Source organism: Vombatus ursinus, unplaced genomic scaffold, assembly GCF_900497805.2.
Source record: "Vombatus ursinus unplaced genomic scaffold, bare-nosed wombat genome assembly UNPS02014786.1, whole genome shotgun sequence".
Classification (NCBI taxonomy): Eukaryota; Metazoa; Chordata; class Mammalia; order Diprotodontia; family Vombatidae; genus Vombatus; species Vombatus ursinus.
Genome location: NW_020954564.1, coordinates 8,958,704 through 8,976,110, shown reverse-complemented (window position 1 = coordinate 8,976,110; position 17,407 = coordinate 8,958,704). Strand labels below are relative to the sequence as shown.

The 17,407-nt window shown below is 36.4% G+C and overlaps 1 protein-coding gene across 1 annotated transcript in view; it reads left to right on the top strand.

Annotated features, from left to right (window-relative positions):
• The window catches only part of LOC114047112 (multiple epidermal growth factor-like domains protein 9), a 126,132-nt gene that overhangs the window by 88,009 nt on the left and 20,716 nt on the right, over positions 1-17,407 (top strand). The window lies entirely within an intron of this gene.

Sequence of the window (17,407 nt, the reverse complement as noted above, 5' to 3'; positions counted from 1 at the left end):
ACTCTTTACAGAAATAAAAGGAGACAAGTAATTTGAGAGCAATTTACCTTTCATGGTCGGTTCACACCAATATGATAATAATAACAATACCAACTAGAAGCAGCTTGGTATGGTGGGAAAAGTATTGAATTTGGAGCCAGAGAAGTAGGATTTAAATCCCATCTGCCACCTTGGGCAAATCATTTAACCTCTCTGGGCCTCCATTTTCCTTATTGGTAAAATCGGGAAGTTTAGATTAGATGTTCTATAAGATTCCTTCCAACTCTTATGTCTATGATCCTATCATCCTCAAATGTATCTGTAGATTTAGAGCTATACCATCAGATTTTATTTACTGCTTAGAAGTGGACAAAATAAAATTCATTTTGGAAAAAAAAAACACCAAAGGTCTAGAATCTCAAGGGAAAGGGGGCATAGCATTATGAATGGTTACTCTCTATACCAAAATAAGCTCAAAATGGATATGTGAACTAAAAAAATTATGTACTATAAAAAAAAGAAGAGATTAACATCACATATCTTTCACAACTTTGACTTTCATATAGGGAGAGAATTCTTAACCAACAGAGGATAAATCAGATCATAAAAGATAAAATAAAATGTTTTACTGCATAAAATCTTTTTAAAAAATTTTGCACGAATAATATCAATGAGGACTAAATTAAAAGTCAATTAAAATTAAAAGCTAAATTAAATGGCAAAGCATGGAAATATTTGTGTTGAATATCACCAATAAAAGTTTGACTTCTAAAATACTTAGGGAAATTATGTAAACTGTAGCACCAAGAGCCATTCTCCATTAGATAAGTGGTCAGAGGATGTGAACAAACAGTTAAAAAAAAAAAAAGACTTTCAAACTATAAATGACAACATGAAAATGTACTCCAAATCATCATAATAATATAGACAAAGATAACAAAACCAAATAGTTAATTCAATAAATGCAGGAAAAGGCTCTGACAAAATGCAGCATATACTTGTAGTTAAAAAAAAAAACTTCTTAAAGTGCAGGTGTAAAAAGGTCATTCTTTCATAATGAAAGGCATTTATTTAAAATTAAGAAGTAGTGGATATTAGGTCTGGATGTACTAATTAGAAAAATACAGTGCAAACCACAGAAAGAGAATTACATAGTAACTATATTGCATATTGAAACAAAAGTTGAAAAATAAAATCCTATCAGCATAACTACAGCAGTATTTCCATAAAATACTTTTGGAAAATAATGATCAAGTTGGATTCATTTCACAGATGTACGGATGGTTTAACATTAGAAAAACAATCATCATAATAATATAGACAAAGATAACAAAACCAAAGATAGACAAAGATAACAAGAATAGGAAAACAAACTAAAACAGTCCTGAAGTTTCACCATATATCATGTCACTTGTCACAGATGGAAACAGTAAATGTTGAAAAAGCTATAGGAAAAACAGACACACCCATCCATTGTTGGTGGACCGTGAAGTAGTCCCACCATTGTAGATATCAGTTTCTAATTATGAAAGAATAATAGTTAAATTGCACCTCTCTTTTGACCTAGCAATCCAACAACTGGGCATTTATTCTAGGAAAGTCAAAGACAAAAATAGTTGCAATGTATATCAAAATTTTCACAGAAGCATTCTTCTTGATAGCAAAGAACTGGAAATAAAGTGGGTGCCCATTTATTGGGGCATAGCTGAAAAATATATAGTATGGGTATGAAAGAGAATATTAATTTACAGGAAGAAATGAAAATATTAGGAACTCAGAAAATGTGGAAAGACTTATCTGAACTGCAGTAGAGCGAAAAATAAACAGCTACCAAGAAAATGATATATACAATGACTATAACAATGTAAATGAAAAGATTGCTAAAAAAAGAAAGTGAAGCGTGAGTAATGGGGAAAAACAGTGAACATCTTGAATGATATGCTTCCTCCATCACGGCAGGGAGAGGTGAAGAACTTTCTTAGAATATTGTATACATTATCAGATTATGTCACTGTGTCAGATAATTTTGCTTAAATATTTTTCTTTATTATAAGGGAGGATTTACTTACAGGGGGTGTGTAAAATAATTGCAGTTTAGCTAAAAGGCATCAATAAAATACATTTTTGAAAGAGAAATAAGATGCCTCATCTAATATGAGGGTTTTGAATGTTGTTTGTTAAAACCAATGCCCTCAGTTTACTTACTGCTAATTTTACAGTGTCATACTCTGAAAAATCGTGCATAACTAGCTGTGGTTTTGCGATAATATTAGCCATTGAGATATTTGTATCTTCTAGGTCAACCCTGCTGAGTATTCTTTTTTTCATGTTGTAAATCCATGTGTTCTTGTTGTGGGCATTTTTTCATATCTTCCTAAAGAGTAGGCATATAGTAGATAGAGGACCAAATGTAGAGTCAGTAAGACCTGGGTTCAAATCTTACCTAAAAAACTTATTAGGTATGTGATCATGGGCAAATAACAAACTGTCTTAGCCTTGTTTTCCTCATCTGTAAAGTGGGGATCAAATTACAACCCATCTCACAGGATTATTGTAGGAATCAAATGAGATAATGTATGTGAAGTGTTTTGCAAATGTTAAAGTGCTATGGCAATTTAGCTACTGTTAGCCTCCTATCATTCACAAACTTAACAGATGACAAACCCCCACACTACAAATACAACTTAAGAATTCAACAAATTGGAACAGGAACATCATCCCAGATAAAACTGTTGCCCACGATTATCTGAACATAATGTGAATCCCTTTGAATTTGTGTGTGTGAGTGTATTAAAAACATAGTCAAGTAAAACAAACACATTTGCCATGTCAGAAATTTATGTCTCATATTCTGTACCTTGCGTCTATCACCCCCTCCTTCAGGAGGTAGGTAGCATGTTTCACCATAAGCTGTCTGTAGTCCTAATCCATAAGAATTTAAGAATAACGTTTTAGAATGGATATTACCATAAACAAATGCTTATTACAATATCTTCAAGCTATGTTGAATGAAATTTTCAATATGTAGAGACCTTTTGAAAGAAATCAAAACCTTGTGAGGACAGGATAAAGTATAGATCATACCCACCATCCTGTCTACTAGATCACTTCAGCTACACAATAGGCCTGTGAGGCAGGAAGAGAAGATGGTATTAACTCCATTTTGCTGATTAGGAACTAGTCTCAGAAAGCTTAAGGGTCTTAATCATAGATTGTTGAGTTGGAAGGAACATGAATGAAAGAATGAATGAATGAAGCATTTATTGAACATTTACTCTGTGCAAAGCACTGTGCTAAGTACTGGGGATACAAATAGTACTGGGGATACATGACAATCCTTACTCTCAAAGAGCTCACATTCTAATAGAGATAATGTATATGAAAGGTTTCTGCTGCATCAGATGGAAAGGTCCCATGGTCCTTAGGGTAAAATAGATGGTAATACCTCTTTAATGTTTTTTCCACTGATAAAATACCCATTTCTTTTGTCTAACCTTTTGATAGTGCCAAAGACTTTGGTGGTAAGAATCTTCTTTTCTGGATCTTCAGTGGCTGTGGCTTTAGCACCTTCAGGAGAAGTTGACAGGTTACAGCTCCACAGAATTTGCCTCACAGTATAGTGGCTCCAAGCACTATGTTGGAAGCCTATTCCCAAGACTTTTTTGGGTTCAATATCCTGGGCTGCCTCCATCAGTGGAGTTTGGTCAAGATGATAGTGGTAGTTTGACTGGCCTGGCATATGCTACTTCTTGAATCTCCCTTCAGACATCAGATAAAATTTCACTCTTACCTATCTCTGTAGCATGGATCTTTTATATAATGTCCCAGCAGGTGACCATCTAGCCTTGTCTTAAAGATCTTTTAGCAACAGGGAGCTTAGTATCTACTTCAAGGCAACTTATGTAATTTATTTAATATTTGGACAGCTCTGATTCCTCTTATGGGCCCAAATCATTCTCCCTATAGTTTTTTTTTTAAATCCTTTGGTCCTAATTCTGCTCTAGGAAGCTAAGCTGAACAAGTCTAATCTTCTTCCACACTATAGTCCTTCAGGCATTTGGCAATAGCCATCATGTCCTAATCAGAAAAGTCTTTTTGAAGTTTAAGATACTAGGTAGCAAAGGTGGGCCTTGAGTTCCAAGTCTCCTGGCTCTAAATCCAAAGTGCTTCACCTGAGAAGCGAATTTGCTTTTCAAATATTAAGCCATCATGAAACATCCTAGAAACCCATTGGTTTTTATAAATACAGTATTATATCAGAGAAATTTTTAGTACACATAGAATGGTTATATCAGAGAATGAGTTCCTTCCATACTTGGCGGTCATAATGGAATGAATAGCTCTTTAAACAGGTTCTATAAGCTTCATGTTTGAGGCTTACAGGATTGAAGCATTTATACCTTTTTTATGGGAAACCAGGGGAAACTCAAGGCCAAATGCTTCAATGTTACAATTCAGACACTGAATTAGGTAGAAGGGCTCAACAGTATTTTGGTCTGCTTCACCCTCTAGGTAACATATTTCATGTCCTGAAAAACACAGCTGCCTTGGAAAAAGGAGCACTGATTAGATTTTCCAATGGAAGTAGGGGAGCCAGGGCTTTCTCTGTAAAACAAGGGTCCTTCTGTTCTAGCCTGAGTCCACCAATATCAGTTTTAGAGACTCCCTTCAGAACTGCAGATAAAAAAGATATCCAAAACAGGCTAGGAGTTTGCAATTCTATAATCTGAGCATGAAGAACTTCATTGATTAGTATTGTCTCAAAACAGAATGGGCTGCTTCATTAAGTAGAGAGTTTACTATCACTAGAAGACTTCATGAACTTGTTGGGTGATGATTTGTCAACAGTACTATAGAAGAGACTCACGTGTCAGGTAGGAGTTGAATATAAAATGAAATATAAAATCCTCTGACTTTTATCAGTCAACAAGCACTTATTAAGTGCTTCCTATGTACTAGGCTCATCTTCTAATGGGGGAGAAAACATGTAAACAACTTTACAAGAGAAATACAGTGTAATCAGGAAGTCATGGCAAAGAGAAGGCACTGGCAGTGATGAGGAAAGGGGAAAGCCTCTAATGGAGGGCTGAATTTAGGTTAAGACTTGAAGAAAGCCTAGAGATAAAGTTGAGGAGGGGCAGCATTCTAGGCATGGGGGACATCAAAGTGATAAAGCACAGAGTCAGGAAATGGAGGTTTGTTTCCAAGGATCAGCAAGACCAGTGTCACCAGATCACTGAGCCGGGAAAGGGGAAATATAAGAAGACTGGAAAGGTTCAAGGTCTTTAAAGGTTGTAAAGGGCTTTAAAAGCCAAACAGAGGCTTTTATATTTGATCCTGGAGGTAATAGGGAGCCATTGGAGTTTTTTGAGTGTGTGTATGTAGTGGGGTGGGGAGGGACACGAGGGAGGTATGACGTAGTCAAACCTATATTTTTGATCATTTTACTAGCTGAGTGACAGATGGATTGCAGTGGGGAGAATCTTTAAGCAGGGAGAGCAATCATATGTCTATTGCAGCTATCCAGGCATGAGATGATGACAGTCTGCATCAGTGTGGTAGCTATGTGAATAAAGAAACCGTGCATACACACATATGTATATAATATATGTATATGTGTGTATATTTATTTATATATATGTGTATGTGTACACACACACACACACACACATAATAACTCCTCTAACAGCTTCTCCCCTCTGTCATCTCCTCTTTATAACTTATCTTCAATCTAGCTGCCTCAAGTCTCTCCCCACTCTTGTTCATCCTACATTCAACTGCCAAAATGATTTTCCTAAAGTGGAGGACTGACCATGTCATCCACTCTACTCAATAAACTCCATTGTCTCCCTATCATCTCTAGGATCAAATACAAAATCCTCTTTTCGATGTTTGAAGTCCTTCATATATTGACCCCACCCCCACCTTTTCAGTGTTCTTACACTTTACTCCCTGCCATGTACTTTTCAATCCAATGACACTGGTCTCCTTGTTGTTCCATGAATAAGATACTCCATCTCTTGGTCCTGGACATGTTTTCTGGCTGTTTCCCTTTTCTGAATCTCTGCCTCTTGACTTACCTGGCTTACTTCAAGTTCCAAGTGAAATTCTACCTTCTACAGGAGGTCTTCTTCAGCTCCTCTTAATTCTAGTCCCTTTCCTCTCTTAATTATTTCCTATTTATCCTGTATGTAGCTTGTTTGTACATATTTGTTTGCTTGTTTTCTCCTCCATTAGTGTATCCCCAGCACTTATGACAGTGTCTGGCATATATAGTAGGCACTTAATAAGTGTCTATCGACTGACTGAGAGATGTTGTAAAGAAGGTAGAAATAACAAGGCTCACCAACATATTGGATATATAGAGCGAGTGCAAGAGAGAAGTCCAGGAAGACACCAAGGTTAGGAGCTTCAGTGACTGGGAGAATGCTAGAGCTCTAGACACTATTAAGGAAATCAAAAAGAAGTAAAAATAATGAGTTGTTTTGAGACATGTTAAGTTTGAGATGCCTATGGGACATTCAGTTTGAGGTAGATGTCCAAGAGGTAGTTGGTAATATGTGTGGAGCTATGCCCTTTAAAACATGGCCCCTTTCTACCTTTCTGATCTTTGTCCATTTTACATCCTCCCACACACAAGCCCACCCTGTAATGCAGCTACAGCAGCCTCTGTGATGTTCTTCACACACAATGCTCTATCTCCTGACTCGATGCCTTTGCCTTGGCTGTTCCCTGTGCTATTCTCTCTTCTCACCTCTGCTTCCCAGCTTCCTACAGGAGACCTTTCCAGGTGTTTGCTTTCCTTATGACCCAACCTCCTCCCCTCTTTCCTTTAAGATTGCTTTTCATTTGTGCTGCATATATCATTCATATATATGTGTGTGTGTATTTACATCTTGTCTCCATTAGAATGTGAGCCCCTTGAAAGCAGAAATCATGTTCTTGCTTTTCTTTGTATCCCCAACTCTTAGCATAGTGCCTAGCATATAGTAAATACTTAATAATGCTTGTTGAATGAAGTAATAAATGAAGCATTTATTAAATACTTACTATGGGTCAGGCAACATACTGAGCTCTAAGGATAAAAAAGTGCAAAAAATAAGACAGTCCCTGCCCTCAAGGAATTTATAATCTAATAGGGAGAGGGCACACCATTTAGGGAAATGGTGGCAGAGGAGACAATTAAAATTCCATTTCTGGGAATTTGGGGGAGTCTAGGGAATCAGAGATATCATGAGTTAGCTACATGGTCTAGTAGTCAGTTAACATGCCTTTTCTAGAAATGATGAATATTGATTTGATTGCTATTCCTAGGCAAGAGATGAAAAGTTGGGAGAGGGGAGTGTTAAATGAATGGCTTAGCCTTAGGGAAAGAGTTCTAGAGCTCAGTGGGTTAACTTCTCCAGGGACTGGTGACATAGATCCTGGAGATCCCAGTGTAGGTGCCAGAACAGGTAGAGAGAAGTATGGTATCAGTGACAGGGCAGATGGCAAGATGATAAGAGTGGAGGGCTAGATGAGAGATGATCTGTAACCTCCCTTGCAGCTCTGAGATTCTATGATTCTAAGTGTCATATTGCTGAAATAGCAGCCTCTTAGACCATCAAAGCAGGCTCATAGAGGATGACTTACAGAATTTAGATCTGGAAAGGACCTTAGTTATTATTTAGTCCCTTATTCTATAGATCAAAAGAAGTGATACGCCCAAGGTGAGATGGTTAAAAAATTAATGACTGTATTTTGGGTATTGGTTACAGCTCACATTTATAAGATATTATGATTTTCCAAGTGTTTTACATGAAGTATCTCGTTTGACACATTTTGACAGCTTATCTCTATTGTGAGTGTTTCATGTTTCTTCCAACTTTTCCAATCCAAAATGACCTTACATCTTACATTTCATATGAACTACATAAATCCTTTCTTTCCTCACCTCTCTCCCTCTCCTCTCTTTCCTTTCTGTCCCTTCCCTTTCTATCATCTCCTTGTCTTTTCTCTAGTCATTTCTTGAGTTTTTGCTCCACAGCTTATTCTACAAACTGTGTTTTCAGATACTGAAAGAGGACTTGCTTTTGACAGATTCTTCTGCCATGTACTGCAAGTGCCCTGAAGTTGACATCTAAAATCATAAACTCAGAAAAATCTACAGATGTATATAATGAAAGACAGTGCCCATTTTTATATAACAGTTGAGCAAAACTTGTAGTATGTCATCATGATTGAACTAATGGACTGTCAGCTATATCTCTTGAGGGACAAATTTATCTTTTATTGGCTAGTGTTGACAAGCAAAATGTAGTCTGTGAGCAACATTTGGAGAATAAAGTGCTGATACAAGGCATGTTATATTGACACTTCTAAGTTCACCTCACATTTATTTTATTCTGTGACCTGTTTATTTTTAATTACATAATAAGCTCCCCTCAAAGGTAAATGTTGAACCTAGGCACTAATGTGCTGAATAATATGAGTAATTCAAGGCTTTGTTTTTTTCATTGTTTCATTGTTGTTTCAATAATAAAGTGAAAATAGTGAAATAGAATACTAGACTGGGTGTTGAGATTTTCATTCTAGTCCCAGTTCTCTATGAGACCTTGGACTAGTCACTTCCTTTCCTCTGAGCTTCAGTTTCCCAAATCTGTAAGTGGAGCATGCCAGAGAAACATAATCATCATCATCATCATCATCATCATCATCATCATCATCATTATCATCATCATTATTTAATTTAATGAGCTTAAATAAGAAGCATTTCAAGGTAGTATTAACTTCTGGCCTTCAGTTTATGCCAAAAATTCTATTCCCTATTACCAGATGTCTTCTGAAAATAGAGAATGGGCAGCTAGGTCATGCTATGAATAGATCTGTAAGTACAGTATTATGTTGGGGAATTTTTATGTATAATAGAGTGCCAGGACTCAAGTCAGAAAGACCTGTGATCCTGGCGAGTCATTTAACCTCTATCTGCCTCATTTTTCTCAACTTTAAAATGAAGATAATAATATCTATTTCACAAAGTTCTTGTGAGGATAAAATATTTGTTAAGCATTTAGCATAGTATATGACACACAGAAGGTGCTTGATAAATGCTTGTCTCTCTCCCTTCTCCCCTTTTCTAGATTGCTTACTCACAGGTCAGTAGTTTGGCTTTCAACAATCATGTTCCCTACGCACTCAGGACAACCACAAGGTTTCTTACTAAGATATTTCACTTCTTCTGTACCTGAAATTTAGAACTTCTGCCTTTAGAGAAAGAGCAGCCTAATGAAGTCCTTTGAGAAGAGTTGAAAAAGATAACTCTAAAACAATTCTAATGTTCAGTTGGTTCTTCATTAAAACCGGTTCTGATTATAGTAAGTATGGATCACTTGGAAATAGAATTACAAAATAGATACATGAAAAAAAATCCACCAGGAAATGATCCCAGATATATCAGAGGTTTGCCTAAAGACCCATACAACAAGAATATTGTGTTTAACAAAGATAATAAACTCATAATTCAATCAATCATTTTATTTAATAAATATAGAAAATAAAAATATTGCATTTAACTAACTTCAAATTTTAGTTTTGCTAAATGATAAGACAACAAGAAAGAATCAGCCATCTCAAGTCCTTGCAAACTAATATCATTAAAATTACAGAGTGCTTAGTAGGATTACTAGCCTTCTACCACCACAGAATGTTTGGGCTGGGAAGAACCTTATGGCACAAGACATTATAGCTGGAAGGAACCTTATAGAGCATCCAATCCAGTTTCCTCATTTTGTAGATGAAGAAAGTAACTCAAAGACCCAGGGTCACACAGTGAGTGATTGGCAGAACTGGAACTAGTAACTAGATATATTGACTGACAGTCTCATATTACTTCCGTCTTCCTAAAGCTTTCTTAACACTTCTAAGGAAGATTTTAGAAAACTCACTGCTCAAGAGGGAAAGCTGAAACAAGCTCATTTGTATTGATATTCAATATAAAAAACATTAGTTACTACCTATCCTAGTTGGCAGTCACTTTTGTAACCATAATACACTCAGAATTCCATTCCCACAGTTGGGTATTCCCTTTGTAATTCTGCCCTAGGCACTCAACCGACTGATTTGAGTGGGCATCCCTCTGCTTTGAGAGCCTGCCCTTTTCAACAGCTGCCTAGAAAGGGAAAAACACACACAGAGGCCGATAAATTAGTTGAACAGTCTGGATACCACCCTTCATTTTTTCCTGGGTAGATTTAAAATAACAGGAAAAGGATTCTTTTCTTTTCTTTTTTTTAAGGAGCCTGGGCAGGAGAGGGCATGGGGGAGGGAGTGGGGACTGTTCGTTGTAAAGCTGCACTGGTAGTGCTTTCTCAACATGTTACTCATGGCCCAGGGCCAAGTTCTGCATGTGTAAGAATTAAATCACTCAGCAAATAGAAAGCTTTGCCTGTGGTCACTTCTTTTATGGAATAAAGCCTTTACAACACCCCCTTTCATGCTCTGCCTCTATTAGAGACTGTTGAACACTCCTCGAAGCAAAGGTCAGTGATATAAATGCAATGAAGCCACAAAAAAAGTCCTGTTAACAGACCAATTGTGCTCATAAAAATCCACAAGCTTGAAATAAAAGACCTACAGTTTCATACTTGGAGAGGGAGGATTGAATTGGATCTTGATGAGGAGCCAGAAATTTAGAAAATTGAGGGTGAGAAACAAAAGATTTGAGATAGAATCTGTTCTTTGGATGTTGCTCATTGAAGACTCTGGCTATGACTTGATGACTAGCTTATATAACTTTGGCTACTTATTACATATGGGTATAGATTTTTAAAAAATCTTTGATCACTGAATCATTACAGAATCATAGAACTAATTCAATTTATGTAGTATCAATTATTCAGGAGCTAATTATTCTGTTTTAGGATAATTCAGATACTTTGTTTGGCCTTCCATAGTCATAGATTGTTAGTATTGGAAGGAGTCTTAAAGATTATCCAGTTTTGATATCCTGGAAGAGCTCTGGTCAGAAAACAATAATTCAGACCCTACCTTTGCAACTTACTAGTTGTGTCATCCAAGGCACTTTACCTCTCTCTGGGCCTCAGTTGCCTTGTTTATAAAATTATAAAAAGAGATAAAATGCATTTTGAGAGTCCTTTAAGTTTTAACTCTATTTTCTGTGATTTCTAAGGCCTCTGAGCTCTAGAATCTAGAATGCTGTGATCTAAATGCTGATTCTCTAAGATGATTTGGGAATCCTGATTAGTATAATCAAGTAGATAGAAAATGTACTTAATAGCACAATACCTGTGGTGTTTTTATTAGAACAATCATTTAAATTTTTCCATAAGATAGTTTCAGATTTCTTATTAAAATGGCTATCAAAGTGAACTTAGCATAATTTTCATCATCTCTAAACTGGGGAAAATATTTGTAGGATTATCAACCTCATAAAGTTATTGTGAAAAATGTATTGTGAATTATGACGTGCTTTGTAAAGCTCTGCTACTAGCTCTATTAATGTGGGCATTTTGTGTCTAAGCCTCTGTTTTTCCTTTCTAAGGGTAATGAGTTTAGGGTAGATAATCTATGAGTTTCTTTCTTAATCTAACATTCTATGCTGTAAGGTTTCTTTAAGTTCTGATATTTCATAATTTTTGAAGCACAGATCCTCTCTACAGCTATCCCTTATTTTAACTATATTCAAGATAATATATCTGTGCATGGGACATAAATTCTAAGCAACTTTGGTATTTAGGGAAGTACACAAAATCAAAAATTATTAGCAAGTATTTAATTTCAAATCCTGGCTCCTGTGATTTTATACAAAATATTTTTTCTTTGGAATCTTTCTCTCCCCTAAAAAGGGAATTTAATTTCATGATTTGACATTTTGGTGTCAGATATGCTTTTAATATTGCCCTCTCCACTAGCACAACACATATTTTAGAAATCATTATGCAATCAGCAAAGCTTCTTTGGTTGAAAAAAAGGGTAGCTTTATCATTGAAAACATTGGGCCTTTGTGCTAAACATTCTTTGCTCTTTTGAGAGTGAGTAGTCTAAAACATATTTAGAGGGAATCCATCTATTGACTAAAATTCTTCATGTTCCGAAAGAACATTCCATAATATCAAAAATGGCTTCTAATAACTATCTTGATAGAGTCAAATAAATTTTTAAATGTTAACTTGAACACTAAAAGGTAACTTGTATAAAACTTTTAATGGCAAAAGAAAAAATATCAATTAAGATTATACTTCTAGAACCATGAAATAGGCATACTAAGGATTTAACGATAGTATAATAGGATGCTCAAGTTGGAAAGAACCTCAGTACATGGAATGTTAGAACTTTCTGAAAGGGACACTACAGGTCATCCAGTCTCATTCTTTTACTTTTTAGAGGAGGAAACTGAGGCCAGGAGAGGTAGAGTGATTTGCTAATGTGCTAGGTATTAGCAGAGCCCAGACTAACAAAAATAACTTACACTTATGTAGCACCGTATTAATAGAGGTATGGTGTCCAGAACAAGGAAAGTTATGGTCCCTTTGTAGTCTACCACAGCTAATATAATATAGTTTTTGGTATCATATTTTAGAAAGGAAATTGGAACACAACCAGAACAAGGTGAACATGATACTAAGTATACTAGACACCATACCGTATGAGGATTATTTGACAGAGTAGGAGATCTCAGGCAATAGAATACATGACTTAGAGGTGGCATGATAGCTAACTCCAGGTATTTGGAAGGCTGTCTTGTAGCAGAGGGATTAGACTTGTCTGCCTGGCCCCAGAAGCCCAACTAAGAGCTGTGGTGGAAGTTATGGAAAGGCAGAATTAGGCTCAATGTAAGTAAAACATTCTAATGGAGCTATTTGAAAGTGAAACTAGCAGCCTTGGGAGACAGTGAACTCTCCATCATTAGAGGTCTTGAAAGGCTAAATGACCACTTTTAAAGAAGAGGTATAAGTTAGTTCTATCTATGTTTGGTTGTGACTAGAGAATTACTTAAGGTTCAAGATAACTGTGATTCTTTAATAGCTTAATTCCCTCATTTTACAGATGAGGAAGCTGACCCAGGGAAGAAGCTATGTCTTATTTCATTCCCTTTCAGGAGAATGATACCCATAGTAGGTAAGGATAGAGACTAGACCCGTTACATCATTGGCGTTAAGATCTTCTGGGTTAGAAACACTCTTTACATAAAAATGACAATTCTACTCTAAATTAATTTACTTATTCAGCACCATATCAATTAAACTACCAAAAATTATTTTATAGATCTAGAAAAAACAATAAAAAAATTCATCTGGAAGAACAAAAGGTCCAGAATATCATTGGAACTAATGAAAAGAAATGCAAGGGAAAGTGGCCTAGCTGTGCCAGATCTTAAATTGTATTATAAAGCAGCAATCATCAAAACTACTTGGTGCTGGCTAAGAAATAGAGTGGTAGATCAGTGGAATAGGTTAGGTATGCAAGATACAACAGCCAATGACTATACTAATCTACTATCTGATAAATCCAAAGACTCTAGCTTCTGGGGTAAGAAATCACTATTTAACAAAAACTGCTGGAAGAAAAAATGGAAAAAATGTATGGCAGAAACTGGGCATAGACCAATATCTTACACCCTATAAAAAGATAAAGTCAAAATAGGCACGGGATTTAGATGTAAAGATCGATACTATAAGCAAACTAGAAGAGCAAGGAATAGTTTACATTTCAGATCTATGGAGAAAGGAAGAATTTATGATCAAGCAAGAGATAGAGAACATTATGAAATACAAAATGGATAATTTTGATTACATTAAATTAAAAAGTTTTTGCACAAAGCCAATGCATCCAAGATTAGGAGGAGAAGCAGAAAACTGGGAAACAATTTTTATAACCAGTGCCTCTGATACAGGCCTCATTTCTAAAATACATAGACAACTGAGTAAAATTTATAAGAATACAAGTCATCCCCCAATTGATAAATGATCAAACGATATGAACAGACAGTTTTCAGAGGAAGAAATTAAAGCTATCTACAGTCATATGAAAAAATGTTCTAAATCACTATTGATTAGAGAAATGCAAATCAAAACAACTCTGAGTTAACACATCATACCTATCAGACTGGCTAACATGACAAAACAGGACAATGATAAAGGTTGGAGAAGATGTGGGAAAATTGGAACACTAATGCATTGTTGATGGAGTTGTGAAATGATCCAACCATTCTGGAGAGCAATTTGGAACTATGTCCAAAGGGTTATAAAATAGTGTATACCCTTGGACCCAGTAATACCACTTCTAGGTCTGTATCCCAAAGAAATCATAAAAATGGGAAAAAGACCCACATGTACAAAAATGTTTATAGCAGCTCTTTTTGTGGTGGCAAAGAATTGGAAATTGAAGGGATGCCCATCAAGTGGAGAATGGCTAAACAAGTTGTGGTATATAAATGTAATGGAATACTATTGTGTTATAAGAAATGATGAACAGGCAGACTTCAAAAAACCTGGAAAGACTTACATGAACTGATGCAGAGTAAAATGAGCAGAACCAGGAGAACATTGTACACAGTAACAGCCACATTGTGGGATGACTGACTTTGATAGACTTGGCTCTTCATAGCAATGCAAGAATCTAGGACAACTCCAAAAGACTCACGATGGAAATTGCTATCCACATCCAGAGAAGGAACTGTGGAGTCTGAATGCAGATCAAAACATACTATTTACTCTTCTTTTCCTTTGCTGTTTTGTTTTATTGCTTCATTGTTGTGGTTCCTCCCAGTAGTTCTAATTGTTCTTTACATCATGACTAAAGGGAAAATATGCTTAATGTGAATGTTTAAGTAGAACCTATATCAGATTGCACGCTGCCTTTGAGGGGGTTGAGTGAAGTGGGAGGGGGAGAAAATTTAAAACGCAAAATCTTATGGAAGTAAATGTTAAAAACTAAAAATAAATTAATTATCAAGAAAAAAAAAGAAAGAAAACACTCTCTACTAAGGCAGTTTGGCACCTTCTCTGCAATTTAGCCTTAGAGTTGCCTAAAGCACTGAACTCAGGGTCACATAGCTAGTGTCTGAGGTGGTACTTAAACCCACATCTTCCTGGCTTCAAGCACAGTTCTCTGTCCACTACAACACTGCCTCTTGACACCCATAATACACACATCAAAGCTGCACATTTACTCTATCCTCTGACTGAATGTACTACATTGTGTCCAAAGCTATTTTGAGAGAGTAGACATGAATAGAGAAAAGACAAATCCAAAGCACTGATGACTTGAATAGATCTTACTCTGTCACATTCACATTTTTCTACCAAAGTTGATCGGTGATAAAATGTAAAAGATTTCCTTCGGGAAAGAGTAGCTTCAATACAGGTTGCTTCCAACTTTTGAAAGTTTGTTCCAGCATATTGATTGTAAGTTGGTTGCTGAATAACCTCTCAGTCCACAAAAAGCCATTTAATCTATACCACTGAAATAGTACATATAGTATGTGAAGCTCTTTGCAAACTTGAAAGTGCTAAACAAATCCAGATACAGAATGAACTTGTGATTTCATCAGTGTGGGGAGCTTCTGGTGAGAGAATTCCTCCACCCATTCATGTCGGCACCTTCTCTGGAACTTAAAATCTTAGAGAGTTGCCCAGAACATGGAGAGGTTATATAACTTGCCCAGGTCCATACAGCCAGCGTGTCAGAAACAGAAGCCGATACCATAGGATCTGAACCTCATAGCTAGGTCTTCCTGGCTGCAAGATCAGCTCTCTGTCCACTATGTGATGCTACCTTACTTTGCTGGATAAGCAACAGTTGTTGTTTTTGTTGTTTTCATTATTATTTTTTTCTCTGAGTCAAAGTCCCATGTCTTTTTGAAGCATGACCCTGAACTTCTCATAAGCCAGAATCCTATTAAAGCCCTTATAAGTCCTGAACCCTTTGAGCCCAATGCCTAAATATTTAACTTCTCTACATCCTAAGGGAAGCAAAAGAAGTTAAGGATTGAGGACTAGGCAGATCTCATGACAGCATAGCAGATTAATTCTGTCAGCATTTGTTGTTGAGGTGTGGGGGCTATGATACCTGAAATTATGGAGATAGGAATAGAGACTGGGCAGGCGGACAAGCCCATTTTTCAGTAGCATTTGAGGAGGGGTATTGGGTGCAGAGGCAGGATAGCAGTGACCATTTATATAGAGAGAGCATTGGTCAGGGAGTGTCTGCACGTGTTGATAGAAAGCCAGAATGAAAGGTTTCAATGCACTCAAAGGACTATAGACATGACAGCCAATTTACTTCTTTTTAATAGATATGACACAGTTCCAGAAAGTAATTTTTTGTGTTTGTCTTCTGTCATATTTTTGTCAGTCAAAAAACATTTCCCCAGTAGTCTTTTAATCATCCTGAAGGCTCCTTTGATAAAATGTTTTTGATTTTTGTAACAAAAGAGATGTGCCTTCAGCATTGTTTCTGATCTATATGAAGAGATGATTTGTTTCTATACTTGAGAGCCAGAGCCTGCTAGCTGTTTCTGGCACTAATTGCATGTTTTTCTACTCCAAAAGGCCTTCTATAAGAGTCTTAATATCTACTCCATAAAGCAGACTGATATGCATATGTAACTTGTGTTGGTAGTTTTGCAGAATGCTATTTGGCTAAAGCTGTCAGGAATTTTTGAACAAGCAAAGTTGCACTATATTCTAATTCCAAATGATACCTCCTTTAGGAAGCCTTCCCTAATCTCTCTCTCTCCTACCACCTTGGTAATGACCTTTTCCCTCAGACCTCACAAAATACTTTAATGCCTCTCTAATGTACTTATCATGTTGTATTACATATTATAATTATTTATGCTTAAGTCTTATCCCCCAACTATATTACACAGTTCCATGAGGGGAGGACCTATATTTTATGTAACCTTTATATCTCCCCCAAAGTCTAGCACAGGACTCTGTACATGGTAGGTTCTTAATAAATATTTCTTGAATGAATGAAATCAATTTGAATGCTCTACAAATAAAATGGGTTAAAACATAGCCTGACCACTTGAGAATAGGTGTATTTCCCTATCTACGTGGGCCCTTTTGTGGGGGAATCTCCCAAAAGGTCCAGGAGTCTGTAGTCAGCCCCACCCAAAGGGGAAGGTCATGGTACCCCACTGTACCACTGCAAGGAGGGAGTGCATCTCTTTTGTGGCACATGTCCCTTTTCTCTGTGTGCAATAATGATAACCTGTGTGTTTTGAAGGGAAAATCTTGCAAACTGTGAAGCCCTCTATAGATGTGAGTGATTCTTAAATCTCATATATAACAATAATAACAAATTCATATTTATAATGTGCTTTTCCCTTAAAGTCATACTTACATGTGTTTGTCTTCATTCTCTCTTGTTAGATGTGAAATAGAATAAATAACGAGTGATATTTCTTTAATTTCTCCATGTC